The sequence below is a fragment of the Pseudopipra pipra genome, chromosome 5, assembly GCF_036250125.1.
Source record: "Pseudopipra pipra isolate bDixPip1 chromosome 5, bDixPip1.hap1, whole genome shotgun sequence".
Taxonomy (NCBI): Eukaryota; Metazoa; Chordata; class Aves; order Passeriformes; family Pipridae; genus Pseudopipra; species Pseudopipra pipra.
The window spans coordinates 70726788-70752166 of record NC_087553.1 but is presented as its reverse complement, the minus strand read 5'-3'; the positions used below and the strand labels follow the sequence as shown (position 1 = coordinate 70752166).

Sequence of the window (25379 nt, the reverse complement as noted above, 5' to 3'; positions counted from 1 at the left end):
TTTGCACAGGGAAAGTAGATTCCAGGCAAGATTGCATATCACAGTTTCATAACTTTAATTATTCCCAAAATACTCAGTGCCTGAGACTTCTATTGACCCTCAGTTAAGAGGAAAAAGGCCTATTTCAATCCTGTGAGTCATTAAAAATTCAGAATTATCTACTGCAACCTTGAAATGCCTTTTTACCATTTCAGATTTAGTATTTTTCAGGCAAAGTTTTTACATCTTGTAGAAGTTTCTTTTTGTACCTTACTTCATCTTCACTAAATGCTTTCCATAAACAGTAATGTATTTCCCTAATTACTCTTTGGTGTGAAAGAAATTTCTTCTTTGTCCTGACATGAGATTTGTTAAACCATGGTGAAACCACTCAAAATGTATTGTTAAAGTGCATTGAAAGGTACCTAAAGGTCATGGAAGGGCTCTCCCTATGATTCTATGCATAAAGCTATCCAGATAGAACGTAGCAGAGCCTCCAAAAACTGATATGGAAGGTATTATGTCCAAGCTCATGGGCACCTCAAGCAAGAAACATGTTTTACAGTTTACTTTTAGCTTGGCATCTCCCATACTGTTTTTGATTTAGACATCCAGCCATACAAGTCACATTTAAATGAGACAGATGTGGATGTGGAAATCATCTTGCCTTTTAACCTAGCCTGGGATCTGCACTGGGAATTCAATCAGCGCTACAAAACCTGTTGGTGCCTTTACACAATCATATAAGCACAGAATGTTTTGTGTTGGAAGGGACCTTGAAGATTATCTTGTTCCAACCCCGTGCCATGGGCAGGGACACTTTCCACTAGACCAGATTTCCAAGCCCCCTCCAACCTGGCCTTGAACACTTCTAGGAATGGGACATCAACAACCTCTCTGGGCAACCTGTGCCAGGGCCTCACCAACCTCACAGTAAAGAATTTCTTCCTAATATCTATTCTAAAGCTGCTCTTTTGCAGTTTACAGCCATTCCCCCTTGTCCTGTCACTACATGCCCTTGTCAAAAGCCCCTCTCTTACTCTCTTGTAAGCCCCCTTTAGGTACTGAAAGGCCACAATAAGGTTATCCCAGATACTTCTCTCATCCAGGCTAAACAATCCCAATTCTCTCATCTTTCCCTCATAGGAGAGGTGTTCCCCTTCACCTGCAGTAGTGCAAGTAAAGAATGAACATGTGTATGATGTATAATTCATCCTCAGACATCCCACCACAAAACTGCTTTTAGGTTTGTTCATGTTTGTCATTTCTATATCTCATTGTGGAAGATTACAAAGTCATTGCAGCACCTAAAAAATTATTTTCTTCACCCTAAATACTTGATTAAATTCTGAAGCTCAAGGTGGAATTAGCTGCAAATTTGGCCAGGATGCTCTAAGAGATCAAATTGAGATTTAATTGAAAGCTACTGGTACAGCACAAATTATAGGAATTCGTCTCCCGATGTAACCCTTCTGGTGTATAATTATTTAAAATAAATTTGACAGTACATATTGTTTAACCATTGTCATGCTATTCAAAGCTACCTAGAGATCAAGGGAAGAAATGGCACACTGGGAATTTAATATCACTCAGATTTATATTGCTTTTTTCCTGGCCTCACAGATAATAAGGAAACACTGTTGTGAAAGAGCAAACAGTCAAAAAACAAAAAAAAAATCCTTCCCTGCTGCAACTGGATAAGAGACCTTTGTAGGATTTGAGACACTGATGCTTATTTTTCAGTGGGGAGAGGGGAAGAAGAAAGTGGGAAATAGGCAGGATGTGAAATTCTGATCTTTGTTTTCTTCATTCCAAGAAATACTCGATGCTCTGGCATTCCCTGAGTTAATATGCACAGATGACTTCACAATTCAGTGTTCTCAATACAAGAATCAACATCCTCTAAATCGAGATGCATCTCCTGCTAAATGTGTTGTTCCCTCCAATACTTCTCCCACCAGTAGAGAGATGCCTTGAAAAACCATCAGAAAAAGTCTCAGGGGAAAAATGTTGGTTTATAATGTTCTTACCAAACTACCCACAATGCCTTAATATCCCCTGTGATTAAGATCATTGTCCTTTTTTTCATGGTTTAAAAAATCCATTAGGGTTTTATGATTAAATACTGGAAAAATTGAATTTTTAGGTGGAATTGTCCTCTACATTATACCCCACATGAATCCTAAAATGAGAGAAGTCATGGATAAATGAGATTTGAAAGAAGAAAGATAAATGTATACTTTTTTTTTTTGTAAATTTTTTCCTGCAAAACTTTTTTACAAAGCAATAACTTTTTTTTAGAATTGGGCCTAATATTTGTGGCATATGGGACTAAAACAGTCCTCAACTCAAAACCTGTGTGCTTTATCAAAGTACCTAAGTTACTATTCTTATCACATGCAGACTATCCTTTGAGTCAGGCTGCTGCACAGCACCCAGTGACCACCTCTGTGCAGTGAATTGTGATCTGGTGATTTCAGTTCTTTTACGTCTGCTTGACCAATTTTATTTGGTAAAGACATTTCTATTTCAACCCTTAAAGGCAAAATGAGAACTGTATCACTTCACTCTGGAAAGAGTAAAGAGGATCCAGGCTCTGCCATCAAACTGGAGTTCATAATTCAAAATTACGTGGTGAAAAAAGAACGGAAGAAAGAGTAGAAAATTTCCTGAGAGAGCAAAGTTTGAGTTGCATACATGATATATTGGTCTCAGCAGCAATGTCACTGTAGTGGGTTTGCATGGCAAGGTTTTGTCAGCACCAGGGGAAGGCTGCAGGGGTGGTTTCTGAGAAGCTGCTGGAAGCCTCCTCTGCTTCCCACAGAGTCAACGCCAGTTGAGACAGACCCTTCAGTGCCCAAGGCCAAACCCATCAGTGACCTCTGGGGTCACAGTGAAGAAAGGGGGAAAAAATGTGCAATGACAAGTGCAGCCAGAGAGAGGAGTGAGAATACGTGAGAGAAACAGCCCTGCAGACCTCGAGATCCATGAAGGCACCAGAGCAGAGATTCCCCTGCAGCCCTTGGAGAAGACCATTGTGAAGCAGCCCTTCCCCTGTAGCCCATGGAGATTCATGCTGGACCAGGTTTGCTGACAGGATTTGTGACCCTGCAGGGGACCAACATTGGATCAGCCTGTTCCTGAAGGATAGCACCCCATGGGAGACACCCACACTGGAGTAGTTAGTGAAGAGCTGCAGATTGTGGGAAGGACCCACATTGATGAAGTTTGTGGAGAACTGTCTTCCATGGGAGAGACTCTATGCTGGAACAAGGGAGGAGTGTGAGGAGTCCTCCCCTGAGGAGGAAAGAGAGGCAGAGACAAGGTGTGATGAACTGATCACAGACCACACTTCCTGTCTCTGTGTGTTGCTGGAATTCAGGAATAAAATTAAATCCATGAAGAAAGGAGGGATGGGGGAAAGGTGTTTTGAGATTAGTTCCTATTTTTCATTATCCTACTCTGATTTGATTGGTAATAAATTAAATTAATTTCCCCAAGTCAAGTCTGTTTTGCCTGTGACGGTAATTGCTGAGTGATCTCTACTTGTCCTTATCTCAACCCCCAAGCCTTTCACTGTATTTTCTCTCCCTTATCCATCTGAGGAGGAGAGTGATAGAGTAGTTTTGGTGGGTACTTGGCATCTACAGTGTGACCACAGTCACACACCACACCTGGCCAGGAGTGAAGCTAAAATGAAACTAAAGATGTGCTCTTTCCCTCTGACTTCAGAAACCTTAGAAAACAAAATATCAGAGAAAAACGTGATATTATACTTAACATAAAAGCCTGAAAACCTTCTGAATGCCAAATCCCAGGTGAATTCCATGCATTTAGAAAGCATGAATTACATGACTGTTGAGCATAAAAGCCTCAGTCCTTGCTAAGATAGTTGGACATGGACAGAAGAAGTGCCAGAGAACTCCCATGATTTCAGCAAGTATTTTATCCCCCTTATAGCAGCAGTTTGGTGTTAAATCTGGAAAAGCCACCCAGGATACACAGGGAGAAGTGGGAGACACCTGCAATACCCAGATTAAGAATGGGCAAACAGCACTGATTTGTGTTTACCCTCAATTACACCACTGCTGTGGAGATGAGCAGGATATTTATGAGAGTGCCTACCCAGGCCATTACTGCTGTGCATGAAGCATGTGACAGCCCATAATGGAGATGTGAGGTGAATGCAAGAGATGCTCTCTAATGAAAAAGGGATTGGATTCCGTTAAGCCTCTATCAGCATCAGTCTTGGAAATATTAAGAGAAATAATGAAATATAATTAAAAAATAATTTTCTTCTAATGAAACAAAATTAAACACTAAGCTTGCACTGCTGTGCAGGAAAATGAAGCGTAGGAGTATCAGCACCAGGATGGCTTAGTGGTTCAGGGAGGAGCAGGGTCAGTCATTAAGCTCAGTCATGCTGTTCACATCCAGGGCCTTGGGAAGGGTGCAGGGATGAGAGGATGGACCTGTCCCAGTGAGGAGAGGCTGCAAAGCGCAGAGAACAGGGCTGGATGCCCACCAGCTCCAGCTCTTTGACTGAGATTTGCTACCAACCCTTCCTTGTGATGTCAAACAAACTTTTTCCTCTCTTCCTTTTGATCCTGTGTCTGCAAACAGTGTATAAACTGCTGATCCAACCATCAGAGTTTGTGTAGCCACACAAAAGTCAGAGAAATGTCATTTCTGCTAGGATTTGGAACACATAAGAATGAGCAGAACCATCATGGGGTCCCTTATGTCCTTACTCCATGAAGAGCTGAGCTGCTCCATTTTTTGTCCTATTTATTTAATTTTTCACTTATAATAGAGAGATGGTGAATAAAACTGCTCTTTTTCTGTCCTTACAACACTGTAGTGTAACATAATCTTAATTCTAAATAAATCCTTTTTGCATGAATGCAGATGTAGAACTTATCACTCTAAGTACAGAAAAAAACATTTATCCAGATGCCATGAACTACACTGAGAAATATTATCATCTAGGGTTTTTTTTTTAAATGATTCACATTTCCTATTAATTATCCTCAAAGAAAACTGTATCATCATTTTCAACGTTAACCTGATTAAATGCATTTAATGATACCTGACTAACCTGATTAAATGCATTTAATGATACCTGACTTTGGACTGCTGGATCATTAGGGAGAAAACCATGAATTTTATAGTATTTGAATCAAATTCCAGATGGGAAGTAGCAAGCAGTCTATGTTCCTTCCTTACTGACACAGGCTTGAAGTTGTGCAGAAAGGCTTTAGGCAGAGACCACAACTCCCACTGAGTTCAGTGACGCAGGGTAAGGCCCTCGCACAGTATTTCTGGGACTGAGTTAAAAAATTCACGTGCCCAAAGCACAGCCACAAATCCTTGCCTGAACCTCCATTCCTAAGTAAGTGAATCATACATCTAAAAAAAAAAAATAAATTCTTTTATAGGAAATGTTCATATAAAAGATATATTCACATATTCACATAGAAATAAATGGCTACATCTCATGGTTTTTGTCAGGGAAACCTATTACCAGAAGTCCTGCAATGGAATATATCTCTGTCTTGGAACACTGACCATGGCAGCAGAAAAGAAATATAAGTGAAAACTCAAAATCTGGTGAGAACTTTGATAATTTATATGTCAAGAATGCTTATACGAGGTGAATAAAAGACATGCAAATATCAGCTATTTCAGGTGTTATATAAACAGATTGACAAAAAAAGAAAATTTTGCTCTACAGCTGTGGAGATAATACAGTCCTGATCCCAGAAGCCCCTGATTTCTCATTTAAATTAAACCAGTCTGGTCTTGGATGTCATTGCATTGTTTGTTTCCAGCATAACGGGAAATGGTCCCCACAGCTCTCGTGTGTTGCAGATCAGACTGGGAGACCTACGAGTGACTCCATCATCAGGATTTCTTTTGGCAGCTCTCAGAAGGTCTCAGTGGAAGTTACCCTGCTGATTACAGCCAGATCTATACAGCCACATTCACTGAATATTTCAAATGACTCACCAGGCCCAGACATTGCAGACAGAAGGGGGGGTTTGTGTTATTTCAATATATAATTTATTATTTTCATAACAGAAGTTACAGAGTTATTAGTGATAAAGAACAGCACTTTAACATTAGGAAGACTTTTAGCTGGGATATATACAAGACTTGGCCTTACTTAACTTCTTCAATAATGTTCTGGAGGGAGACAGAAGCAATATGTTAAGGGTAATCATTACCTATGTGAAACTGAAAGTTACTGTCAGCTCCAGTGAGAACAGAGGCACAGTGGAAAGGGACCAAAAGGACATGAAGATATGATGGAAAAAATTATGATTTTCAGACAGGAGAGAGGAAGAGAAGAAATGATACAAAATTGCCTGCAATACAGGAACAGCATAAAAAGTATAAAAAAATTTTGCAATATTATATATGAGAAAAATAGCAATAATAATACTAGAGGTGAAAATAAGTAGAAGTATATTTTGCTTAGGTGAGCCAGAAATATCCAAACGTCTGAGTCTGGAATAGCTCCTGCTTTATAAATGATAGTGTCTGGATAGAGCTGATGTCTTCCCTCCATCACTTTTCTTCCTTTCCTCCCTCTCTGCCTCTCTCCTTTCCATTGTTTCTTCTTTCTTTCTCCTTCCTCTCTCCTTCTCCCACATAGCCTCATGTTCCTTTGGCAGCTCTTTTCCTCCTCCCAACATTAATATAGTCTCATCTTCAGCACGAAAGGTGTGCAATCTACCTGTTCTCTCTCCAGGTGGGGACCTGAAGGAGCTCCTGGGATAGAAGGGTCTCCTTTTTCCTGGGCCAGTAGTTTCCTGACACTCCTACTGCTGAAGAAGTGAGCAGTAGTATTCCCTCAACCAATGCTGCAAGCTGGACTCAACACCAGAGTTTAGTCTTCAATATGTATTATGGATTGGATCTTTCACAGGATACATGTGCAAGGATTGAACTGCTCTGCCCGGGTGTCCAGTGAGAAGTCCCCTCTGGAAAGGTCTCTCCTAAGTCCTGTGTGTCATCTGCATTATTCAAGTGTTTCAGATACTTTAGGGCATCTCAGCTGGCTGTAGCTGCCCGAGTTTGAGTGTCTGAATCCCGTCCAAAGAATCACAAATTATTTTAAGTGGCAAATATATCTACAGATACCATGTGAAGGCAGACATCTTTGTTTTTCTGCAAGTAGAACCTCTGCAGGTGGATTGTTCTTTTTTTCTCTTTGGTCTTCACTGAATGCTCTCCTGCCTTCATACTTTGAAGTATTATTCTGACTCTTCTTCTAGCCTGCCCTTCCATCAGCTTCAGCAAGCATTGACCCAGGTCTGTTTGCCTTCCACTAGACCCTGAAGTACCACATGGGGCAGTATATTCAGGCAGATGCTGACACCCAGATGACCATCTCTCAGTAGAACCCACCTAACTGAAGGATATATTCGCTTGAAAACATAACTGTGAATATAAGCAATTCAAATTTTTTCAGAGAAAAAGACATTCCCTTCTATGCAGTTTTAAACCACCAGAAACTACCATCTGCAGGTCAATTCAGGGGATAGTAAATGCAGAAGTACATACATATAGCGTATGTTTTATGTATGACTGACATACATATAACTGCACTGTTTTGAGCATCTTAAGATTCCAACTCTCTTCTTGCCACCACAGCTTTGGATTGTCTTGTTGTTCCTCTTCTTCTCATCTGGTCATTTGAATGACAGCACAGAGACTGCAAATATAACCCCCAAAGCTGCCTCACTGCATTTCAAGCGTGCCCTGCCCAGTACCTAACAGTGCTTAACAGCTGTGCTGCTGTGGAGAACGATATCATCATCCCAGCAATTTCTGGTTAAATATTTCCCATGTCTCTTTTGACTTTGCCTCACCTCTTAGATTGAGGTTTTTAGCTCGTTGGGGCAAAAGCATATTTTTAAAACTGCAACAGGTACTGTTTTTAGAGTCAAGCAGAATTTTCCTCCATTGTTAACTTATGACATTCCTGTGGGAATTTTTAATACTACTAAATTTTTAAGGCTCAGTCTGAAGCTTCATATCTGTGACCAGTTAAAATTATTGGGAACTTGAAATTGAGCTGCTTGTAAGGAAAACATCATCATGAGTTTAAAAATAAACCATACCTTTAGTTTTGACTTGTCTAATTTAAATAAACCATTAGCTGAGTTTTATTTACGTCTCAGTCTTAAACTGCTAAAGTAGATATTTATGACTTGCTTCTTAAACTGGTTTTCTAATCTACTTGCCATTTCACATAATACAGAAGGGAAGTTTTTTTTCTCTAATTCTTTGTTTTTCTTTCCCCATTTATTCCTTTTTTTTAATTAGCTATGAAATGTTTAAATATATCTTGAATTATATCAGGCACATTCTGAGACTTGCTGATATTCTCAGTGTGCAAACTACATCACAATTCAAACACAGAAATACTGCAAAACCAATAGATTCAATCAATAGAGTCAGCCTTATTTTCTATGCCAGGGTACTTCTACAACCAAGAAAATCAAAATCCTTCCTCTAAGCTTTATTAATCCATCAAAAGTCTATTTTTGGAGGAAGTAACGTTATTTCTTGGACAAAATCTCTTGGGTTTCTTTTTTTTTTTTTCTTTCTGTTTTTGCTGTCTACATACAGGTTTTGGAGCCCTTCAAGTTCTTGTTGACCAAAGTTTACATCTTATATATGTAAAAGTTCCCAGTAACTCATAAATTATTAACAATCAGGATCCACCTGCTGCAACAGAGACTTCTCAATAGTATGTTATGTACCTCAGTTTGTCCCTAGAAGGAAAGGATTTACTGAAAAGAAAAAAGTAGTAATAAAGTGTATTCTTATATTCTAAAACTGGAGATGAGACAGATTTTATGAATCACCCCTTAAAAATGCCTATTTTTCACTACTGACTACCAGAAGAGGTCAGAGTGACCTGCTCAGATGCAGTTATTTAACTTTTAGATTTCCAAAATTAGGTGACATGAACTGCACATTATATGACTAGCATGGAACAGCATTTTTGGGATTGACGGAATTCTAAAAATAAGAATTTTGAATATGAATAGAGCTTTAACAAATTTCCTGCAAACTTGTTAATGTAAAGTCTTAATAAAATCAACACTTTTGATACTAATAAAGTTATTCACTTGAATTCACAATCTTGATAAGTTTTTGCAAAAGCTGTCGATAACCTAGAATAACAGAGTTGTGGGAATTTATAGAGCTGATTAGTTATCACATACAAACTATCATTGGTAAAATATAAGTTATTTTGTTGACTTTTTAAATCATGTCTAATTCATTTTTTTAATACTATACAAAACTATTGAAACATAGAGTTTGAAACAATTGTTAAATAAGACATCAATGCAGTCATGACATTTAACAATGTAATGAATTAGTTCTCTTTAGACCCCTTAATGTAGGCAAGAGTTCAAATTTTAAAACAGTTTTATAAAACCTCCTCCTGTGTTAAAGCCACGGGTGCAGATAATCAAGTAATTTTTAAATCAGTTCATTTGAGGTACTTTGAAGATTTTCCTGGGCTTCACACTTAGCTTAAGTTTCTTGCCTTCACTTGTGCAAGAAAGCCACAATTCCCATACTTTTTCCATTTCACTTTTCAGTGCCAATAAACATACCTCCCATAGCAAACAACTCTATACTTCTTTCCACATTAATTTTTGTACTATGAAAAACATCCTCCAAAAATGGAAGTATCAAGTCAACTCCCTGGTGACAAAATTTATCATGAAGTATCACTTTTCTTGAGAAACAGAAGGGGGAGGATGGGGGGGTGAGTGCAGAAGTGATGGGTTGTCTTCATACAGACATTTAATTCTCAGCAAGCAAATGTCGATCTTCTCCTTTGATGCCCTGAAATTATGTGAGGCATTTCACAAAGCAAAGTTGCTTTTTTGTCTCTAGCTAGAATTCAAGCCAAATTCAATATGACACAGTAAATGTCTAAAGACAGACAAGAGTAAAGGTAGAGGAAAAAAGGTGGAGAAAATGACAGTAATAATTCCCTGACATGATCAAGGAGCTAAGAGGTGCAAGATGTAGTCTGTCTGTGCAGCTGAACTTGTGTACTGATTGTAGATAGAGGGAATAACATTTAAGTAGATGTTAAATAAGATTGATATGACATTGGCCCCTGTGGAGAACTTTCAGTCTGAATTACTGGCCCTGTCACTGAAGCATACCCAAAAACTTTGATTAGGCATCAGCAAACCAACCTTTGGTGCTACTCAGAGTGACAGCAGTTCTGATATTTTCATCAAAATTCTTACATGACATGTGGCCTCACATGCAACTCCTGGATCAATAAAAATCAACATTAGTCTCCAGTTGTGATTGAAAGCCATTCCCTGCATGAGCTGTTACTGTGAAAGCCTGTTCTGTGGTGCTGGGGTGGAGAAACAGGCTCAGTGAAGGGTAAATGAGCTGTTCATTATCAAGTGGATTTGATTCATTATTAGTCATTCTAAAAGCTCATACTCTGAAGGTAGGTGAATGCCTAATGTGACAGATTGGCTCCCTTTCTCACTTTGGGTAGAGAAATCCTTCTCAACTTTCATCGTGACTTCGGCACTAACTCTGTTCCTGTAAAAAGAGTCCTTGAAAGAATTAAACAACCTGGTCTAGTGGAAGGTGTCCCTGCAAATGGTAGGGGGTTGGAACTAGATGATCTTCAAGGTCCCTTCCAACCTATTCTGTGATTCTATGAAACATATCTTCACTTTGCAAAGAAATCCACAACAGCAGAGAGCCATACATCCATCTTCAGTTGCCCTGCTAAGGAATCCCCTTTTACTTTAAAACAGTGAATGGACACATGCAATGACACTTCCACATATCTGCTGGAGATCTGCTTACCTACAGGGCTATTTCAGCAAGCTCTTAGGGGCTCTGTGTTTCCCAAAGTCTCATGCTCCTTTTGGAGTATAAAATCCCCAGCATTTGTACTCCTGGGAAGAAGGGAAACATGTAGCCTGGTCTCCAGCCACCAGTTTCAATATGCAAATGTCATATACATACGCATTCAGTGTGATCTATTGGGCAGTCAGAACCACTTAAAGCTGACAGAAATAACACCAGACCCCTGGGACACCCATGCCCTACCAGAACAGCAAATGGTTACTAAATATCCAATGTTCAGGCAACTGAAGCGAGATCTGGACACAGAGATCATCTTGAGATCAAGAGACCCATATTTTGGTGTCTATGTGCAGATATCTACAGGTCTCCTTTTAGTCAGGAGAGATCTAGTCAAAGTAGTGAACAAATCCTAGAGAACACCTCACTCATGGATGGATGCCTAGGGATGGATTCAGTTGACTTCTAGTGCCATTGGAGACACTTTACAGTGTCCAAGACAATGTAGGATTGAAGCTGTGACCCATGGTACACCATCTCCTTCTGCAGTAGATGCTGGAAGTTGACAGGAAAGGTAATGGAGGAAGAGTAATTAAGTGTAAGGGCCTGAAGCAGAATCCCATCCATACCAGGTCATAGTGAACACAGTTTGCATTCTGAGCTGAAGATACAGGCCTTAATTTGCACTGTGGAATGCCTCATGGAGTCATAAATATTGGAAAAGGAAAGTGAGCTCCAGTCAATAATGAAAAACATGTGAATAGTCAAAGAATTTTGTTTATAGGTTGCAGTGTCATTTCACTCATTTTTGTTTCTATCCCCTCACACATTTTGTCTATTTGAATCAAGTGACCAAACAAGTCACCTTTCAGAATCTGTCCTGATTTCTCATGGCACCTTTCTACCCCCTCAAACCAGAAGAATTTAATACCTTCCACACTCCCTGTTTCTTGAATCCACAATCTCAGCCCCATGTTCATCCCTTGGACCACAGAATCCTTCCAAACCTCTCTCTCAACTTCCCAAAGCTGACATAACACCTTTCTTACCCACAATATCCTGTAACCTCCTTAATCTACATAGACAATTTACAGCAGTCATCACCTCATGGTCTCAATGGCAGCAACATCTGGGCAGCATATGCCAATCCAATTCAACACCAAAATGGCTCCAGCCCCTTTTTTGGGATCTGTCCCTCAGAAAAGGGCAGACCTAACACATTTTCAGTGCCATAATCATTCTTTTTTTTTATTTTATTCCCTTCCTTTTTTGAAGTATGCAAGCTGGAAACAAACCATGACTTAGGTCAAGCTCTAAGGAAGATTGATTTTAGATTGTACACAAGGAGTTTGAGGAATCCTTTCTCTTCTGCCTCTTTTTTGAACTCCTCCTGAAATGGATAAAAAGCACAGCTTTTCAAGTTCTCTTATTGAAAAACATAAGAGAATGAAATTCAAAAATACCTGTTTTCTGTAGTCACAGGAAGCTCACCCCCACATACTGTGTCCTTAAGTCCCTTCTTGTCCTTCACCACCACTGCAGTTTCAGAGTGATAACTTTAATTCAACCTTAATGTTGAATCCCTTGTTTATCTCCAGACACAAAAAACATCACCTCAGAAGCTCTTCTCTTGCATTCCTCCTTTGCTTTGTCTTGGACTAGATTTGCCTCTTTAACAGCTTAAAGAAAGTGCATGATTTACAGCTATTTTTTTCCAGCTTCTGAAATCCTTTATTACTTTCTCAAATAAATAAAAAATTAGAGAAGAAGCTTCGCCAATGAAAGAACTACTCTAATTAATACTGATATGGTCACCTTTTACTAGCTATCAAGTAACAACATTCCTGAAAAATGTATGGGAAAAGTATAGATAAGATTAAGATGCTTCAGAAGTATCTTGGTCAGCCTTACCAACTGAATCCTAAAAGGAACTTCTGTCTGGGGTAATTTCTATTGCTGTTGTTGTTTTACACCCTCTCTTTATTTTATGATTTTTATATTCTTTGTTTCATTTATATTTTTTATTAGAGGTTTAGAGGGATGTCTTAAAATATAGTGGGAAAGTACTGGTTTCAGAAACCAAGTGTAACAAAAGTCCCTGTTTCATAAGCTATTTTTCATTTTCATAGACAGTTATCATATCTCCTTTCTCACCTTAAACTGTCAGTATTGTTAACAGTGCCCTGTTCAGGCACCTTTTTACTTGTTACTGGTGCAGGTTTTAAAGCTGCAGCTCTATTAGGCTTACAGAAATTTCTAAATCTTGGTAATTTTTGCTAAATGGGTTTGAAGATGTGCTCATGAGTACTTCAGGCAGCATTTCCAGAGGAATGGGGCAAACAAACCTTAACAGAAGGATGGTAGTGTGCAACTGGGACAAGATGGATGCTATAGAATCATAGGATAATTTGGGTTGAAAAGGACCTGAAAGATTAGCTGATTCCTCTAGACCAGGTTGCTCCAAGCCCCATCCAAGCTGACCTTTAACACTTCCAGGAATGAGGTAGGCACAGCTTCTCTGGGCAGTGCCAGATCACATCCATCCTCTCATTCAGCATCATCCCCAAGTCCTTCTCTATAAACTTCTGCTGCCACAAATTTAAGACTGCATCCACAGTTTCAAATGCACACGAGGAAAGAGGAGAACACTTTCTGGGAAAGCTCCTGAAAATTGATTCTTTCAAGAAGTGGTGGTTGCACAACACACTAGATTTGATGCTGGCAGTTGTACCTCTGCCAAAGAAGCAAAGATCAGTGTCCTTAGAATGATGAAATTTAGAACAATTTTCTTAACTTTTTGGCGAAGATTAGCAAGAGCTTGAGAACACCATTTCCAATAACTTTTCTGAAAGGCAGTATAATGTTCAGACTACTCCTTGCTCCTAGAGACAACATGGGCCCACTTTTCACATGGCCCAAGTTCTACCAGAATCTGATGTTTTCTCTTGAAAGCACTTTCAGAAGCCTAGAGCACACATTCCTAGGTAGGGAGGCTTGTGTGATGAAAACCTAAATCTTGGTGATTTTCCAGTTTAGTCTTGGGATTTTTAGATTTAATCCAAGTTCAGTGATGTGAGATCATTCCTGAGAAGTAGAAAGAGCACTTTATACCCAAACCCTCTGTAACTTCAGCAGCCAATGATCCTGCAGGCTCTTTGAGACACATTGAAATACAGGTGTGATAAACCATGTGCATCTTATTCTCCAGAAAACCTTTCACCATAACTTAATCCCTTCTGGAATTCAGTTCTCCATGTGTAAAATAGAGATCAGAGCATCCTTATTTAAGTATTTTGTATGGATGATGTCAGACTGTACAGAAGCAGCTTGCAGCCTGTTCCCAGGATTCACCTTAAATTTAGAGAACGTTCCCCAATATCTTCTTGCAACCTTCAGTTGTTTTCTTCTTGTACTCCTTGTCCTGAACAAAGAAAACATTTGCTTAATACCTTTGTAATAATAATAATAATAATAATAATAATAATAATAATAATAATAATAATAATAATAATAATAATAATAATAATAATAATAATAATAATAATTTTTAAAAAGACAATGATGTTGATGGTAAATAATTATAACAACTATCTCCTAGCTATTACGAGGTTATTTCTTTTCTATCCTTCAGGCAGTTATTCAGTTGTCCAAACACAGACATGTGGTACCATTTCAAATTCCTCAACAATCCTGCCCGGCCTCCACCTTCCTCACACTGGCCTGCCCTTTACAGATGCTAGGAATTGCACATGGCATCTCCAATTATTCTAGGCAACTGAATAGAGATTCCCTTTTCTAGACAAAGCAAATCTAACTCCTACACACTAGCATTGCTTTCTAGATCTTTCATTGTCCTTCTCTTGATCTTCATCTTTTATATGCAATGCCCTGTACACAAGGTTCCAGCTGAGCATATTAATTATCATCTGAGACTGACATACAGCCATACCATCAAAACAGCTAAGGGAATGTGTTCTTTTTTGCTCCATTACCATTCCCCCTCATCTTAGTAAAATTTCAATTTCAATGTTGTTTTTTCCTCACACTACTATCTAGCAAGTTATTTCTCTGTTATGTGAATTCAATTTCCTCCTCAGAAGTGTAACATCTTATGCTGGTTATTGTTAGTATTGAAACACCCCATGAACTGTGATTCAAATCATTTCTCCAAATTTTTTGTGCAACCTTCCAATCTGGTCACCCCAGGACTCAAAACCTCTGCATTTTCCCCTCCAAACAGTTAAACCCATAGTTCAGATCAATGCTGAAAGGGATAGCAAGGCTCAGGTTTAACACAAACTTATTTATTGGTGTCCGCCAGTATTGCAAAGAATCTCTCACTAGAGTCCATTGAGACATGTTGATCAACTGCTGAAAATTCATGCCTGACCAACACAGAGGAAAAGGAGCAGAGAGACATGAAATAAATTGCCTAAATGTAAACAGCAGAGCCTCATGATGGAAAAAAGTATCTAAAATGAAACTTAAGCTGGAAATCAAGGTTCGACCTTAGCACTACAAGAGCTGTCACTGCTTCATTCTTTTATGATTCACTGCTGTGCTGTTGCTGAGAGGAAATTACTCAGAACAGGGTTTTACAAAGAATAAAGTAGTGCTTAAAAGAAGCTCCAGAGTAACTGTGCATCCTTTCAAGTGAGATCTATTTAATCACTCATTTCTTCTCTTCACAGACAGACAAAATGATAATAAACATTAAGTAAAGATCACTAATTTGTATCTATCATAATCTATGATTTCAAAGCTTAACAAGCAAAGCAACCCGAATGCAGTCGGTTGCTTTTTTCCCCAGTGTACTTTTCTTCCCTTCTGTGCTGTGCTAAACCATAAATGTTGTTCTGAGATACATTATTTTGTTGGCAGTAAGTGCTGCCAGTGTTATTACAGAATCGTAATGTTTTGAAACTGAGAAGATCTATAAGATCAGCAAGTCCATTTTCCCTCCATGGAAAAGATAGAGTGTCCCGGGAGGTACAAGTCTTATACTAAAATAAGGCTACCTATAGATTGCAGCAAACACTGCCCCTTGCTGATGCCTATCTGTGCTACAGTTTGCTTTACGCCATCAAAGTCCTGCTGAATTATCTCCTGGAAAAGTTTTATCATCCTGGAAAAGTGTTTAACATCTGTCATACAGACTGCACACAGATCAGCAGGAAAACGAACCCAGATCACAGACATCTCCTCCTACCACCTTTTCCTGGGGTAAATCATGAACAGGCTGCAGAAGGACTGATTTTTTTGTTTGTTTGTTTCTGAAGGTCCATTGCATCAGATTCTTGCCTATCTCATGCCTCATGTGATGGAACTGGGCATGCAGAATGTAATCCTGCAGCACACATTCCACATGCCTCGTAATTCTCCATGTGGTCAGACTACCACCCAATGCAAACTAACCTTCCCCTGAATTTCTGTTCCTGCCAGGATGAATTTCTCATACTTTTCCAGTCAGCCTAAAACTTTGAGAAAGTACCAGGGCAACTTCTGGCATTGCAGTGAAGATGCAGGAAACTCGTTAGTCTGAGTAACACAGGCTGAGATAGTTCCTTCCATGGGTTCAGATAACCCCTGGGCACAAATCTCTGCCAGTCTAGAGATAAAACCTGATGTGGAAACTGTACTGATTGTACCTCAGAGCCAGCAGACATCAGACAGCCCGCACAGAGTCTTTCGGTTAGGAAATTCCATGAAAGATGAGATGTGTTAATTTAAATGTCTCAACCTTATAGGTTGAACCTTGGAGTCTCACATCTGGGTGAAATTAGGAGGAACAGCAGGGAGAAAGTTCAATCCAATGGCTTCTGAGTAAAACCTGGGCCATGAACAGGAGTTATTGACAATGTACTCCCACTGTGAAATGGCCCTCAGGGACTTAGTTGTCAAAATACAGATATACACTAGTTACCAGATGGGCAGTGAAAGTAGATGTTCTGCAATACTCCCCATTCTGCACAACAAACATGAGTTAATTAAGAAAAGCCTCTGAAGTTAATTGGAAGAGGATCACAGAGAAAACTAACAATTGCAGTCATAGAATCATGGAGTGGTTTGGGTGGGAAGGGACCTTAAAGATTATCCAGTTCCTGTCATGGGTGGACACCTTCCACTAGACCAGGTTGCTCAAAGCCCCATCCAGCCTGGCCTTGAACACTTCCAGGGATGGAGCATCCACAGTTTCTCTGTGCAGTCTGTGCCAGGGCTTTCCTACACTCACAATAGAGAAGTTTTTCCCAATATCTAACCTGCTGTTTTTCAGTTTAAAACCATTCCCTTTTGTCCTATCTGATTTCTTTATTCTTCCAAAATGGCAGAAGTTGGTTGGTAGAAGTTGGCTTAAATAGGAATATATATCCAAAACAGGAAAAAGGAAATCTGACTTATGTTTTCATGTGCCCTGTTCTAGGACTCAGTGCCAAAAGCTACTGCTGATAGTGCTAACAGACAAAAAAGTTCCCTTTTTTCACAGAATCACAAAATATGCTGAGTTAGAAGGGACCCACAACAGTCCTCCAGTCCAATTTCCAAAATTGGGTGATATAGTATATTACAGGACAGAACTATGATAAAAGGTGATGTAGTGGAAAGATCTCACTAGATTTGTGAAAAAAGAGGTTAAGACCAGAAATCAGTTTTGTCGTGGTGCTCAGCAATTGTTACGAGTAGTCAACAAAAAACCAACAAATTTGTTATTATTTTCTACTGTGGCCTCTAGATAACGCAGGTTACAATGAGTTCTAGATCTCCCTGCCTTCATTTGCTGATCATCCCACATTCAACCCTCCAAGCATTGAGACTCCATCATACCTATGCATGCTGCTGGTTCTCCGAAGATAATCTGTCTGTCTGCTGTGTTCACCACTTAAATTAACACAGCTCCTAAACTTACTTTACTCCTTAAATCTTACTCCTCTTTCTCTCTCTGTCAGTAATCAGCTGTAATTTTCTTTCTCATCACTCTAGCACCAAGAAATGCTGGGAAATATTATCAGTTCTGTCTGCAGGGAAAGGAAATGATAACTGTCAATCTGCCTGATATTCTAGAGAGCTCTTTTGCACTCCAGAAACAAAGCATGTGATGGCAGTTTGACAAGCTCTTTTCTTTAAGTTGAAAGGAAAAATAATAAAAAAGATCAATAGGAAGTGTAAAATGCATGGATTTTAGTGAACTGGAATTACTTTCTTGTGTCACTGCAGGCAAAGACTGACTACAGACTCAGACAAAGCTTTAACTCAATCTTTGGCCACGGATGTGCTAATCAGGGTATAGTCTTTAGAAATAAGGGGTGGTACAGGAGGATTTTGAATCTTTTGTACGCTGAAGAAGCCATTAGGTAAAAGATGTCCACTGGCACAGGGTGTTAAACACTCAAGCACTTCTCATATTTCTCTATGCAGGAGGTGCAGGGGAAATTCCCATGGAACACTTTCTCCTGCATCTATTTTCAAGCCCATCGAGACCATGGGCCTCATGAACCTGAGATCAACTCCCTGAGATCATGGGGATGGCTGTTAATAAAGACAGAGGTGATTATTATTATTCGTTATTTAAATTAAACAACATTTTTCAATTAACAGGAATTTAAATGGAAAATGGAGTTTTAAGAGGACTGGAAACACCTGCCTGTGCAGTTAGAACCTGGGCATGGCAGCAGATAAGAAAGAATGCATGAATATGGTATAAAAATGTCACATTTTAGTTGAATAAAACTTATGCAGAAAGGGGACTGAGAACTCAAACACACCTACACAAGTCACTTTGCATCGAATACAACACTGTGCATTGATCCAACAATTTTTTCCTAGTTCTGGAAAAAATCTTTCTTCCCTTCTCTTTACTTTTACGTTTGCTTTATCTAACCACTGACCTGAGCACCCTATTCTATTTTCAAACATATTATAATGACAGCTATTAACTGAAAGATTAGGCCTCCGTAGGTGCTATTTAAACACAGTCCACATCCACTAAAGAGCTTTTCCTGAGTAATGCGGGGAGAAAGGCTATAAACAAGCAGCATCCTATATAGAAGTAATGTTCTGCATCCTTGTACTTTCTCCACATCCCTGATTACCTGGTTATTTATTTTTATGCTGGGTAGAGATTTCACTCTTTAGAGGCACTTCACCAGAATAACTGTTACTAATTGCTTCATTGACAAACTTTTACTGGAGCAGGAACTCAGTATTGTCACGGCTGTTAACACTCTCCTTTGTTTCTGAACATTTTCTTGGAGTTTTACTGCATGTTTACAAATATTCTTTAACTTTCCTGCATTTATTGTCTGCAAACTCTGTGCAGAAATATCATCCTTAAAGAACAAACAATGCAAGACACAACACTAGCAGAAGTTAGAGGAAATATTCAGCTGGCTGACTAATGGAAGGAAAAATCCATTATATGGACATCTCTTCAAAATCTTTATGTTGTTGGTTTTTGTTGTTGTGGCTCTGGGTTTTTTTTCTGTCCCTGGGAAAGCTTTATCTCATGCAACATTGCTATTAAAGTACAGCAGCTCAACTGAAAATAGTATTGACTGGTATATTGTAAACTCTTCTGGGCTGGCACCACATTTCTCTTTATGTTCAAGCAACTTAATTGTTATTGAGGCCCCTGGATAGTGCTTTCAGAAGTGCACCTTTGTAAGACAGTAGGGAATTTGACCAATAAGTTCTAAGTATGACAAGAAATAATGGTAAATCACTGGAAATTGCAATGTTTTCATATGAAAGTGGGGATGCAAAATGAGAATAAGCTCAGTGGAGGTGTGGGAGAACTGCAGTGAGAAACTTTTCCCTCAGTGTTTTAAATTGCTGTACAGCAACTCAGCTGCTGAATGCTGTTCCTGTAAACACAAACTCAATCCTAAAATCACAATGTACCCCATGGAGGCAACAAAATGTCCCTTTAGGGTCAATTTTCTATGTGGTAATTCTGAGGAGATTTATTTTGTGCCTTTTTTCTTTTTATATTAAATCCATTAATTGTTTGAGTTCCTGAAATTGCTCAGAGCCAGTCTAAATTTTCCAACTAAACTTTTTCTTACAAAAAAATATGCTGAGTTCCCAAAATCCCCACAATCTTCTAAGCAAACTACCTTCAAAAATATGGTGTTTGGGAAAAAAGCTGAAACAGTACTTTTCAGTCTCATCAAAATGAATATTTTTTCTTATTAACATTTGGATTTTTGCTTTACTAAATGACCAATTATAATTTCATTTTTTTATTATGTGTAATATAAAAGAAAAGTAATGTTCTCTTGGTTTTTCAGCTGGAATATCATGTACATACTTGAACATTTAACCTCAAGAAGGAATGTTACTGGAGCTATTCAGATGAAAGAGAACAAAATTAATATTCTAGAAAAAAGAACATACGAGAAAAGACTGAAGAAATAAGAAGTGTTTAGCTTGGTGTCTTTGGATATGTGAAAGATTTCTGAAAAGGAAAAGAGAATACAATGCCTTTTGTTTTGATTTTTAATGGGTACTCCATCATAGACATCAAAAAAAAGGACAAAGTTTACAATAAAAGAAGAGGGATTCAGCTTAAATGTGAAGAAAAAAACTTAATATTGGAAAGGCTACCATTGGAATAGATTACTTGGATAGGTGTGGAATCTCAACTGCAGATTTCTTTAAAAATTTGGTCAGAAAAACAGAATGTGAGAAATGACAGGTGACACTAAACTTCCAGTTGTACTAAGGAATTAACAAGACTTATCCTAGATCCTCCTTTGTTCAACTTTCTATGATCTTTTGCATTTTTTTTCTTATTACAATGGATGTATGACAATGACCATTCATCACAAGCCTTTGCAGCTCTTTTGATTTTAAATGGAATCAAGGCTCAATTTTGAACCACTTCTAATGGTGCTGTGAGGATCTAAAGAAGGGTCAAAGGGTTATGTGCAGCTAAATAAATGAGGGTTTTCTGAGGAGACTTTCTTACCAGCAAGAGAATTAAAAGTCAGTGCATTGAAGGTTTTAGCAACTCTTGTTATTCATTAATAGTAAAGAGAATATTTATCCTGTACAAAGGTGGTTAAAAGGTCATGCAATAACACTACTGGGAAAAATAATTTTATGTATTTATAAATATATAACATTCCATCCCAAAAGAAATTTCTCTGCAATTGTAAAAATTAGAAATGCTTTGACTGAATTCCACAGCATATTAGTTCCCTAAGATCAGTATATCATCCCTGAAACTTCACACTGAATTACCAAGGGAATAAAAAAGGGAAGTAGAGGATGTTCAGAAGCAATTATACCAATTGTTCTCCGGAGCCCAAACATTCATTTATTCAGCAAATAAAGTCAGTGCTAATTGCTCCACAAAGCAGACATTCCGAGCTTGGATTGTATCCAAAGCGTTGGTGTTTGCTCCTGGTTGCTCTGTTGTGAACTGGTGCAGCCCCGTGCCTGGATGCAAAGATCAGTCTGGTTGTGCTTCATCTTCCTCTTGATCCCTTGGTTTCCACTGGGGCCTGGCACAGGGCCCCTCACTACAGGAAAGACATTGAGGTGCTGGAGCACGTCCAGAGAAGGGCAATGGAGCTGGGGAAGGGTCTGGAGCACAAGTTTGATGAGGAGCAGCTGAAGGAACGGGGGAGCTCAGCCTGGAGAAAAGGAGGCTCAGGGGAAACCTTCTCACTCTCTGTGACTCCCTGACAGGAGGGTGCATCCAGGTGGGGGGCAGATGACAAGTGACAGAACAAGAAGAAATGGCCTCAAGTTGTGCCAGGGGAGATTTAGATTGGATATTAGGAAAAATTTCTTCACTGAAAGGGTTTTCAGGCATTGGAACAGTCTGACCAGAGAAGTGATGGGATCACTGTCCCTGGAAGTGTTCAAAAAACAAGTAGATGTGACACTTGGAGACATGGTTTAGTGGTGGCCTTGGCAATGAGGGGTTGACAGCTGGACTCAATGCTCTTAGAGGTCCCTTGCAGCCTTAATGATTCTATTATTCAGAAAAAGATTGGGAAACACTATTATGTGATGAATAAAGAGAGAATTTATGTTATTTATAACTTTTTTGTTATTTATAACTTTTTTGTTATTTATACCTTCATTGTGTCACGCTGTCTTTAGAGTAGACACAAAGTCACAAGGGCAGTTGCAAAGATGACACTATTACTCCCGTTACCAACAACAGGATGAGAGCTCAAGGATGGGCAAAACTGGGAGTATGTACAAACACAACACAAATTAGGATGTGCACATCGACCTTAAACTACAGCCATGTGCCCATAGTTGATTTTTCTCTGTTGAGGGAAGCCTCATCTTTCCAAATTTGCTGAGTAGAATTGAAGCAGTAAAATTAAACTCATTGCCAATTATTCTTCCTGTTGTGGCAGAAAAAAAGTGACCCCCATCAAGTAGAAGACTCCAATGAGACAGGGAGTTTCCAGGCTCAGAACAGAAGATTCCCACTGCCCTCAAACAAGAAAAAATGTTGATATTAAAACACCAGATGCTTTATTGGATAATTTTATTTTGCTATTTGCAGTGAGTGGCAGACAGTCCCTTTATTTTGTCATCTGGAAATTTAGAAAAAATAAAACCCAGAAGCTATTTTGTCCTTTATGTATCGAATACACACTGAAATTCACAATTATTGGGGTGGCTGAGGTCAGTTGGTTTGTTCAGCCTGGGGAAAGGGACACTGAGAGCAGATCTCATTGTGATCTGCAGCTTCCTCACAAGGGAAGCAGAGGGGCAGGCACTGATCTCTTCTCTGGTGACCAGTGACAGGACCCAAGGGACTGAAGTTGTGTCAGGGGAGGTTTAGGCTGGATATTAGGAAAAGGATCTTTACCCAGAGGGTGGCTGGGCATTGGAACAGGCTGCCCAGGGCAGTGGTCACAGCACCAACCCTGCCAGAGTCCCCAAAGAATTTGGACAACACTCTCAGGCACATGGTGGGATTGTTGGGGCTGTCCTGTGCAGGGCCAGGAGTTGGACTTTGATGATCCCTGTGGGTCTCTTGCAACTCAGGATATTTTATAATTCTATGAATTATGACTAAATTATATTTGTGTTTTTTTGTAAATACATTTAAAATACTTTTGCTTGCCTTCATGCCCAAGAATGTTTCACTTACCTATTATAAAATTAACATTGGGGAAATTGCTTCTTTCCCAATATGTTCATCATACGGAAAAAACCAGTTTATTTGGTTCACTTTTATCAGCACTCATTAATTAATTCTCATAACATTCCTGTAAGTATCAGCATCTGTTAAACATTAGCACACATAGACAGATGAATCCTTTGTGGCTTTCTTTTGCATATTTGTTTTTCCTCAAAGACACTTGAGAGTTAACAAGTTTCTTTAGTACTTGAACACTAGATGTTCTGTCCAGATTTTTACCTTACTTAATGCTGGAACTCTGAGGAAAGGTGTTTTTCATTTCACCCTTTGAAATATGGACCACCATGATAATAAAAACACCGAAAAACATATGTCTATGTGTAAACCTTTCTACGTTGTGGCAATACTCTCTTCTCCTTGTCTGAACTTCCCCCACACTGAGCTTATCTTCAGTTTCCTTGCATAAAGGAGGCTTCAAGCTTAGATTTTTTTATTATTATTATTATTATTATTATTATTATTATTATTACTAGTTCTTTTCTTCCACAGGCACAACTCTTCTGTTCCTCAACTTTAATAGGAACAGACCTCACTTTGGCCATCACTGCCCAAGCACCCCAAACAGATAAATTTCTTTGAGATTTTTCTGCCTAAACATGAAAGTCTGCACCTTTATCTGGGTTAAATATCTGGATTTCTTTTACAGTCAATACGAATCAGCCCTCCCCTTATTTCTAGAGCATTATTTATCGCATCATAGGAGATACTTCCAACCTGAACAAGAGAATCAGGCCCTAAAATACCCATTTCTCTCCTTCCACTGTGTTGTGATTCTGGCTCACCAGCTAAGGCAGGAATGTCAACCACACCCTTTAGCCTTCACAAAGGGCTCCAAAACCTGCTGTTTACTTTAGTTACCTTTAGATCTATCCAAAATTAGATGAGGCAAAACACAACAAAAAAACTTTAAAGTTTTTCTTCCAGGCTCATTTTCTTTTTGATCTTTCCTTGAACTTTCATCAAGAATTTTATTTTTTTTTCTGCACATGGTTTTCCTTTATAATTTTGAGGATGCACTGAAGTCATATTGTCCCATCCTTAGATGTTTTCTTTCTTTTTGATGTGGTCAAGAAATTGGAAAAAAAAAAACAACAAAACCCCAAACAAAATTAAACAAAACAAAGAAAACACCAAAACCTTTCAGATTCCTTTTTTTGTTTGTTTTTCTCTTCTGCTTTCTTTATCTCTGAGCATCATACTCTTCTCTTATTGACAAATCATAGGCATCTATTATCTTATTAGTTTGTTATAGCATTTTTCATAGCAAAGAAATAGTAGAAAACAGATTTATTTATGCATTAAAAATTAGATATATTTTCAGATTTTTGCTCCTCCCCAAGGAAGGGACATTCAGGTGATTTTGATCCTTTTAGTGTAATCCTGTTCATAGGTAACTCTCTGAGATCCAATCTTTTCTACCCTCCAGCTGACCATGGTGAAGTAATACACAGAAAAAGATAGCTAGAAAGCATCAGGGTACACCCTGTTCCAAAAATGAAACTGAAATTCCTAAACTCTGTGTAAGGTTATCATAGACGTGCTTTATGCAGTCTGATAACACAAAGGGCTTAAAGCTGGAAACAAAACCGAGTTCCAGCTGTGAAACTCATCCGGCTGTGTTTTCTTTATATCACACCTTTAAACCTCCAAGACCTTCCTGTCGAGACAAATAAGTACTTGCAGAGACAGGTACAACACAGGTCTTTTAAAGGACACCTTCACTTTGTTCTTCTGTTGTTTTACACTAAAATGATTCCAAGTGAAGGGAACCCAATGAAATTCTACTTTTTGCATGGAAACAATGCAGCCCTTACCAGCGCTTTAACCATTTAGAGCTGGGGATATTTACAGTTTTTCTGACCAGCAGAAGCTTGGATTTAGTTTAAAGATGCAGAGAAGTTTTAGATTTCCTCTGAAACAGTATGAGAAGATGTAAAGCTGCCATGCTTCCCAAAGCTGCAAACAGGCTTTTAGGCTATCTGTTGCTGAATTCCAGCAGTCCCACTTTCACTGCAGTTACAAAACTCTTAACATTTCTAAATTCACATTTTTATCTTTCCCACCACCTGAGAATGCCATCTGCTGTTTATCTCAAATATATTCAACTTTCCATAGTGTATTTTTTTGGGATGTTCTCAAATTCCACTTTGGTTGGACTTTGTTTTTCATTTTGTTTTATTTTTGGCTTATTTATTTAGCGATGAAACTGTGCATAGCACAAGGCACACATGGGTTTCGCTGTACTTTTCCTTTCTGTTGTGATTTCTCAGTGCATTTTAAACAAAAAGGATGGTCCTTTGTTTGAGCTGGTGGTCACAATCCTTATTAGCACCCATGAAGGGATAGTTCA

General features: G+C 38.8%; 1 long non-coding RNA gene across 2 annotated transcripts in view; it reads left to right on the top strand.

Moving 5' to 3' along the window:
• LOC135415312 (uncharacterized) overlaps nucleotides 1–25379 on the top strand; it is a 46653-nt gene that overhangs the window by 5780 nt on the left and 15494 nt on the right. The window lies entirely within an intron of this gene.